The sequence below is a fragment of the Adelges cooleyi genome, unplaced genomic scaffold, assembly GCF_023614345.1.
Source record: "Adelges cooleyi isolate 19-005CV unplaced genomic scaffold, UGA_ACOO_1.1 ACOO_flye_CR_arks_rails_tigmint_CR_PRNA_651, whole genome shotgun sequence".
In the NCBI taxonomy this organism is placed as follows: Eukaryota; Metazoa; Arthropoda; class Insecta; order Hemiptera; family Adelgidae; genus Adelges; species Adelges cooleyi.
Window position 1 is genome coordinate 10731842 of NW_026096352.1, and position 19157 is coordinate 10750998.

The window sequence follows — 19157 nt, forward strand, 5'->3', positions numbered from 1 at the left end:
GATTTCTTATATTAGCCGTTAGTTAAAATGTGACATTATTAATAAAAAGGCATTTAGAGTGGGTAAATTCACTATGCACACAATTGTTATTTAATGTCTAAGGAGTTATTATTTTCTAAATATCTACAACAGTTTCTACTCTATACTCTGTAGTATTAAATTCTACATTTTACTAAATATATTAAAAATACTATACTAATTATTTGATATTCATTGCAGTGTTGCGGAATTTAAACTTGATGCTTTTAAAGTACCAACTCTGACGTATTATACAAGTGCACCATTAGAGATGGACAAAATACAGTATGCTAGGTTTTAATTTTTAAGATACAATTCAAAAGTTCTTCTTTCTTTTTATCTTCTTCTTCTCGTGTCGGTGAGTGTTTTCTTATCAAATTACAATCCTTTCTTTTCTCAGTATTCAATGAATCCAATAATTTCGTCCGTGATTTCTGTTAATCCAATGAGATCTTTCATTTCACATCTACTAGGTATCGATATACACTCACGCCAATGTCTTGCTGTATGTTTTTCTTCACATTCGTAGTTCGCATCGTCTGTAATTTTTCATATGTTTAAGTTTTCTTTAGTTCTTCCCACTTATGTACACGTATGTATTTCATACACATAAAAAATATAATTTTTTTTATTAATACGTTATAATTTTTAGAGATGTCAGTACAAGCAACAATTAACACCAATAAATACTGTTATATTATTTTGATAAATAATTAAATTGTTATACCTGAATTTAGTTGTAACGCATTTGAGTTATCGTAGGTACTACATGTTATGTATAAGAGACACCTTCTCCAAAACTTGACAATCCTATCTTTTGTATATAAATCGCGGTGCATATTAATTGCATCCCGATGGCCCCTTAATCGTAACCCAAATCGTATGGTAATTTAAAAATGTTTACACTCGTTGCATTCCTTTGTGCAGTGGCGTAGACAGGAATTTTTTATGGGGGGGGGGGGGGTTGGAAAAAGAACTCATTAAATTAATTTCACTTATAACAAAATTTGTATTTTTCTTGGCTTATTTGCTAATTCATCCAATACTTTTTCAGGTATTGCAAAAAAAAACACCAAGTTTATTTCACTTTTTAACACTTATAAGTTATAACAAAATATCTATTTTTCTTGGCTTTTTGGCAAATTCATCTCGATAATAGATTAGAAGAACTAAGCCATTTAGACGATCCTGTTTAAAATAAGTTAGATGATTAAAATACAATTAAAAATTGTATATGATTACAATTTACCTCTTTCATAGTATTTCTAAGGTATGTTTTTACTCTTTGAACATTTGTAATTTTTATATTGATAACTGATATGTGATAACAATTAAAACAACTAACGGTATTATAAAATTTAAGTATTAAGCTAAATAAAGTGTAAGGGGGGATTTGAACCCCCCCCCCCGTGTCTACGCCACTGCTTTGTTGAGTGCCATGGGGGTAAAATTACAGTACTAGTGGTTCCCAACATCGTACAATGTACTTTTGTAATGTATGAAAATAAAATATTTATTATAATTACTACATTATAAAAATAGTATTATTGTAAAATGAAAGTGTTTAAATTTATAGGAAAACATAAGTGGTTAGGTTAGGGTAAAATGTTTTCAATAAACTTAGGTAAGTTGATGGTAGCGATTTAGTTATCGTTTCAATCGTCGAGTGGAGAACTGACAGTAAACGCGTCAAGTGCTTTTATTATTTTTTACAAATATATTAAAAACAATTTTCATTGAGTTCGTACTGATGTTTTACCAAAATGACCTAAATCTCGAAATGAAGTTCATATTACGGTAGATACCACTGACATAATGTAAATTGTAAAAAGACGAACATTTCTGAAAATATAATAATAAATCAAATGGTATAGTCATGTTTTTAACTAATAAAAACTTGGAATATTTTGTATTAACGGTAAATGTATTGTACATTGATGGAATATTCTAATACTGCACTAAGCATTTCTGCTAGCTTTTACTTTTCATGATTTAGTACTAACAAAAATATTATTTTTAGTCTATTAAACACTAAAAAAAAGACAATAACATTTTTAGGTAGTTTTAGAACCTTTTTTAGTGGGATGCAACTAGTATCATCAAATATTTAATAATTTTTTGGATGAAACTAGTGTGTATAATGTAGATTGTTCTTTTTAGTTACGATAATGGTCGGATGCAATTTGTAGTTTCCCGAATGCACTAGTGTGCGCCCATAAATCAATATTAATGGTATTTCAAGTATAAAAGTATTTTTCAGGCGAGTCTGCAATCACGAAAGAGCATTTGCATGTCTCGTTGAAGTACCAAATAAATTTAGAGTAGTGGTGGAATTATCAACAATATTCACGTTGTGAATACAACATATATGTCCCCAACCCCATCCCCGCCCCTCCCCCAAACCCCATATTTTTACAGTTATTAGTTGGGAAAATGTAATATATTTTTAAAAAATATAATCACATCCCTTATATGTTAAAACCGTACATACTTATGTTTTTTAAATGGAAACGTATATATTTGATAAACTTTTTAAGTTAAGAATAATTTGCTTTAACTAGTAAAGTTGTTAAAGTTTAAAATTTAGGACGGAAGGAAAAGTGGAGAGTAGAAATACAACTGTAAAAATTTTTTTAAAAAATAATTTTTAAAAGTCTGATATCTTAGTTATTGACTGGATCATAGTCAGCCAATCGCCGGGTATTAGTGCTAGTTTATTATTTACTTGATTATGCTATTGTGCTAGTTTATAGGCCCTCCACAGATAAGACGATTCCCATTCTATGGCGATTATAAAACAACGCGAGCCACATACTCATGCGATCGGGTGTGCTGATCGCTTAGTAATCGCGTCGCGCCAATTATCCGGCCAGACCCATCTTAACCTACCCGACTAAAACGTGGTCCAATCTTCTCGGTATTTTTTATTCAGATATTCAGTATTTTTTTTTCGGTCCCAATAGGTAAAATAAATTATGTCAGGAGGAAAGGAAAAATGGACCTCTTGTCGCGAAAATCCAAATCGTAGGAGAGGCCAAAACTTCGATCAGAGTTGGAATCAAATTTAAGGAAAAAAAAAATTGTGTTATCTAAATTATGTTTAAGTTTCATTCCTTAAGTGTGTAAAATAAAAAGTTGGCAACATTTCAAAAGTTTAAAGCGTTTTTTCTCAAAATACTCAAAATTTGAATATTGCGACAAGGTGTACTTTTTTTACTTTTGAGCTCACATATACCGTTCCGGTCCTTTAATATTATTCCATATTTCGATATTTATTTTGAGTAGGTAGAATAATATAATATTAAACAATAAAAATTGACACAAACATGTGATAATACAAAATCTTTTTTTATAAAAGAATGTTAAATATTTTAATCGAATCGCTGTTTAACTTTTTTTAATTGTGGTGATTGGTTTTTAAGCCTTAAGTTGTTTGTTGAATATGGCAGGCTATATCTGTCGTAAAGGGTTATCTACTATAATTTATACTAATGAATTGAGAGAGTTTGTTGTAATTTTGCACAAATACAAAAAACTACTGAATTGATTTATGGACTTCCTTACTATGTTCTCAAGAGCAAAGGGTAATATATCCCCAGCATGATTTTTCATAACTGTCAGATAAATAGGGATTTTCAATAAAATTTCAATTTATGATTTAATACAACTTGAATAGCTGAGTATATCATTACTATGCTATTAGTACAGAAAATTGTGAAAATTTCATTATTGTTATAGATTTGCCGTTGTAAATGATGTATTTAAAACTACGGTAAATATTTATTAGTTAAGGTTAATTTTTGTATAAAACAAAAATAAAAACTAGATATAACCTATCCTTGGCCAGACAAATCCAAGGCATTTATTATTATTGTATTAATAGTGTGGTTTTTCGTTATTATCGAGTGCTGTGGTAATTTAATGTCATCGAAGCGGATCACTAGTACCTTTATAGAAGCTTCCTGAAAGGTCACCATAACGGGGTTTCGGCGCGGTGGTGAATATCAACTCCTGTGGGACGTCGCTGGTCACGGTACTTCAGAGTCCCTCTATTTATTTTATAACACCGCTTCAGGATTTAGTTTTAAAACAGGGTTTTTGAAATTCAGCTGGCTTTCGCCGACTTAAAACAATTTTACCCACTGTTACAATATGGGCTTATACCTAACATAGACTAGACAAAAAATTAAATAGACAATAATATACTATTCTCATGGAAAAATCTCTTAGAATAATTTTTTAATTGTTTAAGAAAATATTATAGGTTGTCAATGATAATACCATTCAAAGTAGAGTTACTTAGCCTTGCAGTCCAGAGTCTTGAGAGACATAAAGATGAAGGTTACTCTTAAATAACCAAACACATAATAATGTTAAATACATTAGACTAGGGTTACATATAATTTAATAAACAGAACATGTAAAACTGTAAAATTAAGCAAAATTAAGTAATAGATTCAGGAATCAGTTGGAAAGTCAACGCAACAATACAGATATTATTTCCGGTGGCCTTATATAGCTTTAAAAGATGCTATTATGTATTTTTTGTCCCCGTAAAATATGTATTGTTGTTTTATTAGTTGTCAGACGGCATTTTGCCATAACGATTAGGTATTCACTAACTTGCGAAATAATTAAATTTTAGCTACCTTTACTACAAACAAAATACATTCATTTTGATATAAATTTTAAGACATACAAAAATATAATAATAAAAACTATAGGTAAATTATATATTTTAGTTGTTATTTGACTTTTAAGAGGTATATTCTTGAACTAACCTGTATTATACAGGGTCCGGCAAAAAAACCTCCCTCATTTCGAAATGGCACTGTATGAGTTGTGATGGTGGTACAACAGTGGAGGGGGTATCGATCGATAGCTGTATACATGCCATTTTCTTCTGACCTTGCCTAAACCAGTTTACTAGGAACCATGATAAGGGAGAAGTCTGGTTCCAACAAGACGGTGCCACAGGTTACACTTTTAACTTTCGAGAATGGCCATAGCTCTTCGTGTCATTTCCGGTGTAATGGCAGACACTGCTTGTTTGATTGCCTTCTTAAGTCCCCAAACCACAAGGGGATAAATCAAGTGACCTTGGTGGTTAGGTCTCCTCGCACAGAGAGAAGACATCCAGGAAACACCTCTCTCAAGATTGCTAGGGAGCGCCGCGAAGTGTAACCTGTGGCACCGTCTTGTTGGAACCAGACTTCTCCCTCATCATGATTCCTAGCAATTGGTTTAGGTTAGGTCAGAAGAAAATGGCATGTATACAGCTATCGATCGATACCCCCTCCACCGTTGTACCACCACCACAACTCACACAGTGCCATTTCTAAATAAGGGAGGTTTTTTTGCCGGACCCTGTACTTGTTTAATTTTTTGACATAAGCACTAAAACTGTTGTTGTTAATTTATATAATAATTTCACTTGAAGCTTTTTTGGATAAAATAATTATTTCTTAGAGTATAAACATACAAGGATCTACTTATTTACAGTAATACATTTTAAAATAACATCAATCTTTACCCCAATAGAAGTGGATTATTTTGAAACACTTATTGTAGGAAAAAAGTCTCTTTTAAAAAATTTAATTCTTATGCTAAATTTCTCCAAACTTGATTGGTTTCAAAAATAACTGGTGCTCCCAACCATAGTGCTACAGTAAATATATGTACAAATTAAAACAAGTAAAATATTGTGGAACCTAGCATAATATACATGTTGATTCCTTTATCATGAACCACTCAAAATTTTATCGGGTTTAATAAGAAATTACAATTTTTTTTTCATATTATTTTTATACAATGTGATCTCAATTTTTCACAATTTTTCTCGAAACTCAAATGGTAAGGTATATATTTTATTAACTTTTTAAATTGAGAACAATGTACTTAAAATTTTGACTGGTCGATAACCAGTTTCGGATAACTATTTTTTAAGTTATTGAAATTTCAAGTTTATTGCAAGAGGAAAGGTGGAGTGTAGTATTATTTTTATCTGCACGCATTTCCCAACCGCACTTCCCCTCCCATCATAACTTTAAAACTCTTATAACTTTAAAAATAGTTTTCCGAAACTGATTATCGACCAGTCAAAATTTGTAATACATTATTCTCAATTAAAAATGTTAATAAAATATATACGTTACCGTTTAAGTTTCAAAAGTTACTATCAAAAAACTAAGTTGGAAAGAGGGTAAAAACAAAAAAATGGGAAAAATTGAGATCACATTGTATAAGAACAATATGAAAAAAAATATTTTGATTTCTTATTAAACCCTATGAGATATTGAGTGGTTCTTGATAAAATAATCACCCTGTATGTCTGAAAATTTAACTGACCCTTTTTCCTCCGTGTACCTTATTGTCTTGCAGGTTATCGTTTGTCTCCCAACGAATTGTGGAAATAGTGATTTTTTTATGCTTCATACATTTTTAAAATTGATAGTTTAGTAATGAAGTGTTCTTTATAGTGTGATATTTTCACTTTCTGTCATAAAAGTTTTACTTGTAAGTAAGCGCTAACACCTAAATATCCACATAATATTATGTACTACTATGTATATGTTTACAAACAAATACGTTTATATTTAATTGTTTTATTGTTTGATCATAAATAAAAAAAAGGACCCCATAAAAGGGCCATCTCTTTTAGGAAAAATAGAATTTTTTTTATCTTTTTCTGTAATTTAAAGACTACTATCTTAAGTACATTTGGAAAATTTGTGACTACATACTTCTTTAACTTAGATATCTAAACTATTTTCTATTTTAGAGATAAAAACGAATACTACAAAAATATAAACAATTTAAGATTAAAATTTTAATGAGTGATACCAGGCTTAAAAATTAAGTTATAAGTATTTAGAAACGTAAATGGAAGGGAGTATAGGAACAACAAAATATTTTTTCTGTTTGCACTACCCACCGCACTTCTCGTCTTTCCTTTAAAATACTACTACCTAACTCGTTATTGCTATAAGCCGACCAGTGAAATATTTGTTGTACATAAATTAATATACAAATACTAATTACAATATCTATGTAATATTAAATACATATACATAATTGTACAAAATGTGTATTTTCTAAACATTACATAAACTGTTTTAGTTTACACTACTGATAACAGTTTTAATTGTTTGTAATCAAATAACATTTTTTGCATAGAATGAGTGTCAATGTATGTTTCTTATACTCGATATTTAAAATGTGACAATATTAATTAAACTCTTTGGGTGCTTTTGTCTTGATGGCGAGTCTATCGACTGTGTTGGCCACCATAAAAAAAAAGTCCCGGTGGTGTTTACCCAAGAATATCAACAAAAATAAAAAAACATATTTTCCAGTCATACTGTTATCAAAATATAGTCTTGAAAATATTTACCGTCAAACTGAATGTACGTTTAAATGCATTTAATATAGTACCACTTAATATTATACAAAAGAGTAATAGGATGGCATTAGGAACCGTTTAATACATTTCGCCGTAGGCTTTCCACCGCAAACGCAATCAAGAGGGCAACCCCTCGCGGATCACTGCGGCAATTTTTTCTTGCTGCGCCGAGACGTTAGAATAACTAAAACGAAAACTTTTAACTACCAAACAATGGTCTAAATGCTTTCTAAGAGTGCACGATAGTGTTCTATAATAATATAGTATTAGGTGTTGACTCCTGGCGTGACGAATTGGTGGTCGGCGGCGCCGCCTGGAGTCGCCCCCGGCGTTTTTTAGGCAAAGCCAACGGTTTTTATAGAAACCGTCTCCCGAAGGTATACCATCGTGGTAGCTCTGTTCGGCGGTCATGCGTTGTGCCCGTCGCTTTGTCCCAAAACACCCGTGGTAAACGTAACGTTATTTTTATATGATAGTTTTGGCGAAAAGTCATTATAAAAAATAAAATTACACCAACAGACCAACATAATATAGCGCCAATAGTACACACTTGACAGTGTGCAGTAGTCGAAGCCAAGCAAAAAAAAAAAGAAATGTCTTGATTGATCTGTTCATTACACCGTACCGGGCGATATCACACAACTTTGCAATTTGGCAAGATGACCGGCTTCAGTCGAGACGGCTGAGAGGTAAACCTCAAAGAATACCTAATAATAGTAGTGGCAATTTTAATTTTAATTTTGTGATACCTAGTTGTAACAATAGACAAATATCACAACTTATCATAATCGTTACCTAATCAATTGTTACCACTAGGTACTACTCACGTTTTTTGCATGGCTTGTTGTACAATTTAAAAATACTCCGCCGTGGCGTACAATAATAAAATAATTATTTATCTTGCGTAAAGTCTCGTAAAAGACTTTGCCATCAACCCTGTTAATTAACATCTAATCGTTATCGGATGTAGGCATTTTAAAAATTAGTTCCGTAGTATGAATGAAAGCTATAAATAAAAAAAAATATATAATAATCGTTTTAGCACATCTTTTAACCTTGTTATCTTGTTAAATGATAATTGATAAATAACTTTATTGGTTTTCATATTATATGTAGTACTTTACGAATCGCGTTTATTAAATGTAAAAAAGCGTTGTATGAAAAACGATTCCATCTTGTACAATGAACGGGTAACTACGGGATTCCTGTTGTACATTTTTATCACCTTCGGTGCATTTCGAATATCTTATTTCGAATTAATACCTCAAAGATCTTACCTTAATATAATAATAATCCAAATTGAAATCGACCTGGAAAATAGGCACTATGCTCTTAATATAATCTATATTATAAAAATCCGATTGGACTTCGAAGTTACTTCTTTTTGTCCGGCAGGTTTCACCTTTTTGCAACCACCCTCCTCCCCCGTTTCTTCTTATACTAAAACCTCCTAAGTAAGCCACAAGGCTACAAAATAATATATAGAAACTCTAATCTGAACGAGAAATAGACCACACACAATTAGGATTTATATTGTAATTATTTTTAGGTGGGCTTATAATATAGTTATATAGCTTTCGTTCCATTATCGACCTATGGTTTTTATTAATATGCATATGTTAATAATTGCTTACCTGCAGAAATGTCATTTGTAAATACATAATACGAGACACGGTACAGATGACACATGGATTTTAATTAAATTTTTTTTTTTATTGACATAAAAGTTTCAAGGTTATAATTATAATTTTTCCTTAAATATAATAATGTAGTATTTTTTAAAAAATAGTCGTAATTTTAATCATAATATTACAATTTTGTTTTGCTTATTCACACATAGTTTTAACAAACTACGTTTTAAATATTGCACATATTTTTTTTAAAATTATCTATTTGCGGATTTTTAGCTCGTCTTATACAATATATTAAGCCATTATATTTTCATGTAAGAGTAATGGGCAAACGGGCTCAAGATGAACTGGACAGATTATAATAGCTATACATGTGTTTTAAATACATTTTTGGTTATGCGATTGACTTGGTGTATTACTTTATTGTACATTATTATTGTATTACATTATTGAATATTTTTAGTATGAAGGATGAAAGTTGATAATTGTAGGTGGTCCTTCTTTTAATAAATGTCTATAGTAAGAAAAGAAACCGATGGTTTTCGAAACTTTTTGTGTTTGATTTTTGATAAAGTGTATAAAGAATTTATTTCATGTTATATAATATATATGTGACCTTACGAACAAATAACATTTTTTTTAAAACTTTTTATCGACGAGGAAGAGGAAAACTTTTTTTCATAGAATTTTTCTCCAACAAAATAAATACTTATATATTTCAATTAGGTTGCATTGATAAATGCATCAAGAAATATTACCTTATGTACCAAAATTGTAATGTTCCGGTTATTTACAAAAAATAAATGTGTATGATTTTGGAATACATTTTTTAAGTTATAATAAAATTAAAGCATTATCCAGCTTAATTTTTTTAAAGAATCCTGTGCTTCTGTTTTGATGGTTTCTAAACAGTATACTTTTCATCAAGACATCTAAAATATGTTTTTAATTCACCTGAGAATTTAGGGAACATAATAATAATCACTCATATATTCAACTACAATAATAGAAATATTTCTGTTTAAATCTAAAAAAATACTTACTTTTGTATAAGTTTTGGCTAACATAATTACCTAAAATACAATTTAAATAAAGTAGACATTGCTTAAATATCACAGGGTAGTAATTGGGAAAAACCAGGAAAAAAGTAGGTTTCAATTTAGTTCCCGGGTGTCTTACGGACGGACAGCTCCACCTCATACTTGTCGAATGTCCATAGGAAGATAGGATTAGGGATGGACAATTTATCAAGGTACATTCTACTTTCTCTAACCTGGAAAAGAAATGTCTGATGAAATTAACTTTCCTGGGGAAGTGTCCATTCCTAGTAGGACTTGATATACTTCCCATTTTAAGATGTATTTGGCATACACTTCACTTTTAGATCCTAAATGAATATACAAGTATATTTTGAAAGACTCCAGTGGATATTTAAAACATCCAAATAAATATATTTTTAGATTCTATTTACATCTGCCAACAATCTAAACGGGAATTTCTAGGGGAAAGTTGTGTAATATCAAGACATCATATAAGATAACCATTTTTAATTCACTCCTACAATCTAAAACCATAGATTAAATGAAACAATTAAATGTTTAAAAGCGCAGATGTTTCTTATAACCTGTGCTAAAACTATAGCAAACAAGTTATAGAAACAGTTATCTCCTCGAGAAAGAGTAATATTTGACTGGCAAATCAAATAGTTTGCGGCGGATGCATGCGAATTGCATGTTAATTTACACATAAATAATAACCTATTTTATTAAAACAATTAATGTTTACCAATAAAACAATTACAGGTTAATTTCGTTTCTATTCAATCGTAAGTAACCAAGGGCTTAGAAAAAAACGATCTTACAAAAACAAAGATTTCTTACATGGGTTAGTTTTGATAATTTTGAGAATAATACGATTCTGTGAAAAGATAACGGTTGATAATTATGACTTATGCTGAATTTCTGAAATGTTCGTAGGGATCAACCGTCCAAAATCCGTTAATATTTAACTAAATGAGGGGAAACTGATCCGTTGCTCTGACTCATTCATTTTTAATTGGTTTATTAAACATTTATAAACCAAAAGACACTTTTCAAAGTTTCTATACAAATAAAAATTGGTCAAAGTATGATAACTATTATTATTTAATGAGCATATTGCTAAAAAAATAAGTACCTACTTATATTGACAGTAAAGATCATAGACAGTACTGTATAAAGTATAAGGCAAACGAGTGCGAAGGACTTGTTGTGTACAGTAAACATAATATTATATGTACACACGATTGATTCTTAATTTGCGAATAATTTTCTTAGGAAATCAATGTACCCTGTGTATGATATTACTCGCTTCCAACGACATGATTGTGGAGTTAACGAGCAAAATAAAAAATAAGGAGTAGAATTAATGGGCGTTCTAGAATAATAAATGATTATAATGAAGAATCAAAAACTAGACGAAACGTTTGTAAGTAAGTCAATTACAGCAAAGTCGTTAGTGTAGAAAGATACATGTATTTTCGTGTTAACTAAACGGCTATTGCTTTTTTACTATTATAATATGTACTTGTTAAACCTAATAGTGGGTGTGTTTGGGAGCTGAGGGTAGCAGTGAATTTCTTGACGTAAGCAAGAAAAGCAAACTATATCGTGCTAGTGTCGAATAGCATAGAGTAGATAAAACGAATATTACATAATATAATGAACCCCATCGGTTAGGTTATAAAAGCTTTTGTGGTGGTTAGATGATGACGTGCAGGTTACATATAAAATATTTAAAAGTATATGGATGTAGACAGTAAAGAAAAAAAAATAGAAATATGATTAAAAGTAAATAAATGATTAAGCTAAATGCCAGTATAATATACAATTATGTATAACAGTTTGGATATCGATTAATATTGTGTAGTCGAATATAACGGAATAAAAACACAGACACTGCAAATTATCTTACAAAAAATATTCTATTCAAAAATAATTATTAAGTACTTTACCCTTAAAAGGTATATTCATTTTTTTTGCAATAATCATAATCCGATATATTTTAGAAATAAAATGTACGTTTACAATAATATTATTATCCAAATTAAATTATTTAATTGAATCGGTCGTGTCAAAAACAATATAAGGCATAAACTAAAAATTAAAAGTAACCATAAATAACTACTCCCGAAATTGAACATATTTTGCACTCCACCTATTTACAATTTTAGTTTTAAGACTTGGCATTCATAATTTATATTTTCCAATAGTGCACCTTTGAGCCTTTAATTTAATTAAAGATTTTTGAAAATATTCGAAAGTATATTTTATTTTGAACAAATTGATTCATGTGTTTCGAAAAAACTATATCCGTTGGATGTGATTTACAGTGACTGTTATTATTGTGTAAAAACAAGTGCAAAAAAAAACCTTATCAAATTTAAAAACTATTATTATCAATAAATTTACAGCAATATCCACAAACTACTCACCTAACCGAATTTTCTATGGTGTCTTTAATAGAAGAGAGTATCATTATTGGATATTTGATGAAAACGTTTTTTTCTTGTCTATGACTTGTGACCTTTATAATACATAAACTTCATACACACAGTGTCATATGACAACACAGAGAATAATGACTGAGAGTATCAGAAAAAATAGAGCTGGTGGGATTTCGGTAGAGAATCGATTTTAGGTTTTATATCAATGTTGGAAATATAATTATATACTCGATTAGATCTCCCGTCTCGGTATGAAAAGTATTGACTGAAAATTGATTTGCAAGGTCATTGATGTTAACTAGACTAGAAAGGAGGACTAACCAATAACCATTTTAATATAGGAATTAGTAATTTAAAATAAATTATGTGATTTGAAATCGATTATGTTATTTCCCTATGTTATACATAATAATTAATTATTATTAATTGTTTAGAACATCCGGAAAGGTTTTCCAAATGTTACCACACATATTATGCACGCATATCATATATTATGTTACATTGTCAGGTATTAGCAAAAACTATACACAACAACAACAGCTATATATATTATGGTGTTATCATTGTTTATGTGTGTTGTAATTTACACACATTTATATGATTGTATTTAACGGGGCCACCGGATTAACCCCTATCAAACGATGATAATTCTATAAACATAATATATACACTACTTCATGTGTTTTAACGACATATAATATAATATTAACCATTACTATCAATACAATAATAGCCGTATAGGTAAATAATGAGTTTGATCAAATTATTATAAAAATATTCAATCGCTATTATACAAAAGAAAAATTATGAATTTTTAATGATAAAATTATAACATGTAATTTTTGTTATGTATTGAACAGAAAAGTGTAAAAAAAAAGAAGGTTTTTGAACTACAATGGTCTGAAAACAGCAAAGTAAACTCTGAGAACTCTGCAACTGGCGTAAAGAGTTTTACGTCAGCAAGTTATAGTAATTTTATATAAAAAATTAAGATATTTTTAAACCATTTAGAAAAAATATATATATATTTATAAATAATAAAATACACCTAATGACGTAACTGTAATATACTTAAAATCATAATTTGCAATGAAATAATTATTCAAGATAAAAAAACTATGTATTAGCAAATGGTTTTTACATTAAATTATCGAAAAAAATTTTGCGAATGTAAAAAAAAAATTCACCATAACTCAGAGAAAAATAACTCCAGATGTTGTGTAACTAGAAAAACGTTTATTTAATTACCCTATAATTACTTGGGATTTTTAAAATGGCTCTTTGGTCCTTTTGTTAGTTTATGATTTAAGCGTTTTATACTTACTCAATAGGAAGATGCGCTTCCTCGTCCAAAAACAGACTAGGTATGTCGAGAAATTTTAAAGAGCTGATATCATATAGATTGTGGGGGGGGGGGTTGGGGGTAAGTAAAAAAAAATATTTTCTGAAACAGTATAATGTATATACACAGAACGAAAAATAAAGTTTTATTCAATAAAAACGTAGACTAATTTGATAAATACTTTATTGCTTTTGACCCCATAAATGTTTTATCAGTAAAATAATGCATTGTTGATATAAAAAAGATTTTATCATGGCAATCGAATCAATAATAAATTAATGAAAAATTGTTTGTTTATCAATTTAATACAATTTACATCAACGTGATAATTTCTTTTATCGTATTGACAGTATTTTTTTTTTCAAATTAATAAAGGGTTTTATTAAAGTTTGATAAAAAATGTTTATTCAAATTGATTGTTATTTTCCGTTGAGTGTATTAAGTATAAAACCCCGAACAGTAATAATAACTTGTAAATTAAACGTCCTACAGTTTTTGGTTTGGCTTCAAAAACAGTTAAAGAGCTTCACATAAAATCGAATCTAAAGTGGGTTGGAATGTTTGTAATGTTATAAAAACAAACATAATATGATTAATTTATAACGGTATTGTTAAAAAAACCATCAATCTGCAGTTTACACTATTGGGCGTGTGTATATTGAACTATTATGCATAATCTCTGGCTAACCGGTACCGGGTGAATAGGTGCAGGTAACGAAATGGGATTACTACACATTTTGGAGGTTCCACAAAGTCTTAGTGAAATTTCCCCCGGGCTTTATAAACACTTACCACACAGTGGACGGACGCAAAACTGCTTTAATAAGTGAAAGCTTTCGAGTCTGTACCAAAAGTATCTTTGTGTAGAGTAATTTTTTTTTGCCAAGTCAAGTGACAATGTTACTTAAATAATCAATCGTGTAATATACTTGAATCAGTTACAAGATTAAAAATTGTCTTTATATATTTTTCTCAACTCAGCTATGTATTAGTTTGATGATCTTTTCAATAAAAACCTATTGCTAACTAGTATAATATAAGACAAATTATAAGGTTTAATGAATTAGTTTGTAAAAATTCACAAATTAGGAATTTAACACGCATCAAAATACATTTTAAAAGTATTTAAGAAATGATAGGATAAAGTATAATAAAAAAAGCAATATTTTGCAGGAAATAATTGAATTGGCCATTTTAAAATAAGCAATATAAATCGTTGATTTTATAAAAATGACTTCTGTAAAATGTGTTACTTAATGAGTAATTAAATATATATGCTACATTTGCCAAACTCAAATTTAATAAAATATCGACCATAAGAAAATGAAATTGCGGCCAAAATAACGTAATACATTATGAATTATTAATTTTTGTTTAAAATAAAAATGTGTTTGTAAAATATAGTACGACGTTCATTGTTATTGTTTTAAACTATGTTATGGTTAATAATTAATCGGTTTTACTACTTTTCGCCATGTTAAGTATTCTGGACTTCTAATCTGCAGTCATGCTATTTACCAATAATAAATGCATTTTTAAAATAATTTTGTTTAAGAAAAAAAAAAACCTAAGTTTATACAATGATATTAATAATTTAATTTAAATAACTTATAATATTTTGTGTGATATTTACCTTTTTATTCACGAAAGAAACTGCGTTGGTTGTTTACTGACTATATTATTAGTAATTGAATTTCAAAACTTAAGTTTCCTATACACATTTTTTTGACCGTCTAATTTGTATAAAACAAATTACTAGTCCTTGCAAAATTAACAAAAGGTTAATAAATATTTTATATTGATTTGTTACTGAAATATGGCAAAAGGTAGACAATTTTCTACTATGAATTATGAATTCCAGATCCTAAAAATAAATTTACATTTAAAGCGAATGTGTAAAATTAGTTTATATGGAATAACTAAGTTATTTATGTTTATTGTAAAGTTTCAGTTGTATGACTTATGCCCATTATCTTATCTGAAAGATTCAAATAACATTTTTACTATAACAGTAATCAAAGTACATATTTAACCCTTTCACATAGTATTTTGAATTCAAACATTAAAAACGTTTTGATCATTTTATACAATAAAATTTGATTAGAATTATGCTTAAATTAATTATTCTTTTATGGAAAAAAAATGATGTTAAGTAAAAGTAAATATATTATAAATATAAAAGTATTTATATTTTTTGTAATAAAGTGCTATGAAGCAATTAGTTGTATTTTTGTATTTAGTGTTCGTAGATCCTTATAGTGTTTATGTATATTTGTTCTTTTTTATATTCTTAATCTATTATTATAATACATATAACACTATTTTTTAAATATATACATATATGACCATATAAAAGCAACTTATCATGTTGGTGAATATCGCATGTGATTTTTATAATGGACTCGGTAAAATAATGCTTGCTGGCTTAATCATCTATGACAGTCTACGTCGTAATGTCGACAACTTGTATGCATTAGGTTCGTTCCTCTGATATTATATTGTTATATTATGTTATACTTTTATACATGGAATTATAGTTTTTATGCTACGTTACGTTAGTTGCCTTACAAATAGCCCACTCAGAGCCGAGGAAATAACTGGACTTAAATAAATATCAATATTAAAAATTAATATTTTCTTAATAAAATATAATTTAATCAATACACGTTTAACCTACTTCTTGTAATATAAGCGGTTAGTTTACAATAAATTAAAAATCAAATTATTAATATCCTAAGGATTTAATCGCTTTTCAGACTTCACCGAATGCCTCAGCCGCTATGCGGTTAGCTTAAAACGTTAATGTAGATGGAGGTCGTAGAAAAAATATGTATTTTACTAAAGCTTTGGTCTAAAGTAATAATAATACATTTTTAACTTTATACTTCTATAGTCCAGTGAACAAATTAATATTTCAAAAATATCGTGAAAATAGATAATAGAATATGTTTTTTGGTCAAAAACATTGTAAGAACTTTTTTACTAAAAAATGAAAATAAAAATATATTGTTATGCTGTATAGGTACTAGCAATAATAAAACTATTATACCTTTATAATACTATGGTGTACCAGCGAGTTATTTTGGTTTTCTGAACGCATCGGTTCTTTTAGAGGTTTCTAGTTTAGCTGGGGACATGTTGGTCGGGATTGTTCGGTTTCGGTATCAACCTACGAGTAAGAGAGAGAGGTTCGCCGGCGGCATTTGCGGTATAGTGCTTTTTTAAGTATCTCTATTCAGTAATTTTATCTAATTCAATTTTCGGTAAGTTAGGGTTTATTTTTTATTTTTATGAGTTGAGTGCATTTCAGGATAATAAATGACGTTTTATTTTAAAATCCAAAATCTTACCAACCTCTATCTACCACATGATTATAGTTTACAGTAAAATAAACTGTTCAATTATCTTTTTAATTTTTAAATGGTTCGCTCAAAATACGTGCACTGTTAACCTATAAATTGTTTTTAAACAGCTTTGGTTCGAGTACGGAGTAACAAGGTTTTCCTCTGCCAGGCATGTCTAAATCTATAGCTCAAAAGTATTTTAGACAAAAAATACATTTTGTCTGTACCAAAACGTTTTATCTTTATTGTATTCTTACTTCTTTTGGAATTTATAGCAGTAAATCATTTAAGTTTAACGATTTGATAAGCATCTAAGTATGTTGTTAGATGTAACATAATATTATGATGTACTACTTAACTTCAATATAAACATGTACCTATAATTCTTACTAGCGGAAAAATAAACAAAATATGGTAATATTAAAGGTATTATTTACATGAAAACAACTTTAGCTCATTGCCGTTACCTTATTACTTTTATTGTTATGGACATTAAGATGTATTAAGTCGATAGCCGTGGCTTATTGTGGCGTTATCTACTGCTTTCCGTGTATGCATAATACATGCAATATAGATGTTTTGTGATGTTTTTGTGTAATGTTTCGATGTAAAAAAGACGGTCACGGCGGTAGCGGAAGGACAATTACTTCCGTTTCCGGTATTTACGGCGCTCGCCGTTACCGCAACCGGAAGCCCGACGGTCAGACTGGTGTCGGTGCGGCCATTTACAATAAAAATACTGGCCGTGTCTAATGAAGAAGAATTTTCTAGAGGTAGTTGTTTCCTAACGTCAGGCACGGTTGTACACTCTGACCACTTGAACACGTTGGAATCTTGTTGAAAGGTTGTCGGGGGGGGGGGGGGGGTGTGGCAAAAAAAACCTTGACTTTTTTTTTTTTTTTTAAGTTGACCACTTGCCGTCTTATTGTACGAAACGGAAACATAAAGAGGCAACTGAATAGTAAAATGTATTCTTTTTAAATCCAAGTAAATACGTTGTCTGTTTTTGTACCTCTTATCTCGCCCTCGCTTTCTGGCTCTCTCTGTTTATTTATTTTTAATAAAAACACTTTTGCGCATTCATTAGAGTTGAAAACTACTTTTAAGTTTTGTATTGTTTGCACTATTTCATAAGCATTCTGTTGCAGAGGTGACATTAAAATCGTACATTTTATTTGTTGAACTTAGTCTAAAAAAATACTTTTTTGAGTAGGTATGTAGTTTATTTATTAATGACGTTGGCCTATTTATTGCAATATTACTTGAGTACTACTTGAACATTACAAGAATTTAGCATGAGAGAAAATTATTCATAAGTGACTCAGATTTTAGTGGTTAATTTTCTCGGCTTGGTTTAATAACATTTTTAGAGTTTCTTGTTTTTATTAAACAACAAGGGGAAAGTTACTTGTTAAACTGACACATAATAATATGGATTGTATTATTTCAGATTGTACAGTAATATTAATCGATTTTAGTTAGAAGACAAAGCTTACAAGCATTTGCCACCAGTCATTATTTCAATTTTTTTTTAAACAAAACATTTTAAAAAATACAACCTAAGGAATAAAATCGTTAAGTATAAACGTTGCCAAGCATAGTAAATAAAGTTACTGGAGGGCTGAAAATAATATAAAAGGCGGCTCAAATATTAAACAGTTTTACGGCAATATCAAAATATTAGCTTCGGTGTAAAGCTGAGAATGTATTTTATGACTTAAATTTTCTTTTTGTGTCTGGACCCACGATATCTTTTAGACATAGTATTAACAATACACATACGTTGACAAATCAATTAAATAACAAAAACCCTTTTCCTAAAAATGGGTAGAAACCGGTTTTTTATTTCCCTTTTTTAGGTGTAGTTTTAGTGTTGGTCTGTAAATGAGACCGAAGGTAGTTCTAAAATATACAATTTATAGACTATAATATACAA

General features: G+C 29.3%; 2 protein-coding genes across 4 annotated transcripts in view; one reads left to right on the forward strand and one right to left on the reverse strand.

Moving 5' to 3' along the window:
- Positions 1–19157, reverse strand: part of LOC126844480 (tryptophan--tRNA ligase, cytoplasmic) — a 206356-nt gene that overhangs the window by 17101 nt on the left and 170098 nt on the right. The window lies entirely within an intron of this gene.
- The window catches only part of LOC126844474 (uncharacterized), a 274285-nt gene continuing 262976 nt past the window's right edge, over positions 7849–19157 (forward strand). For all 3 annotated transcript variants that reach the window (XM_050582703.1, XM_050582705.1, XM_050582704.1), the window contains exon 1: positions 7849–8109. The gene's annotated coding sequence lies outside the window, so the exon portion shown is untranslated. The remainder of the gene's footprint in view (positions 8110–19157) is intronic.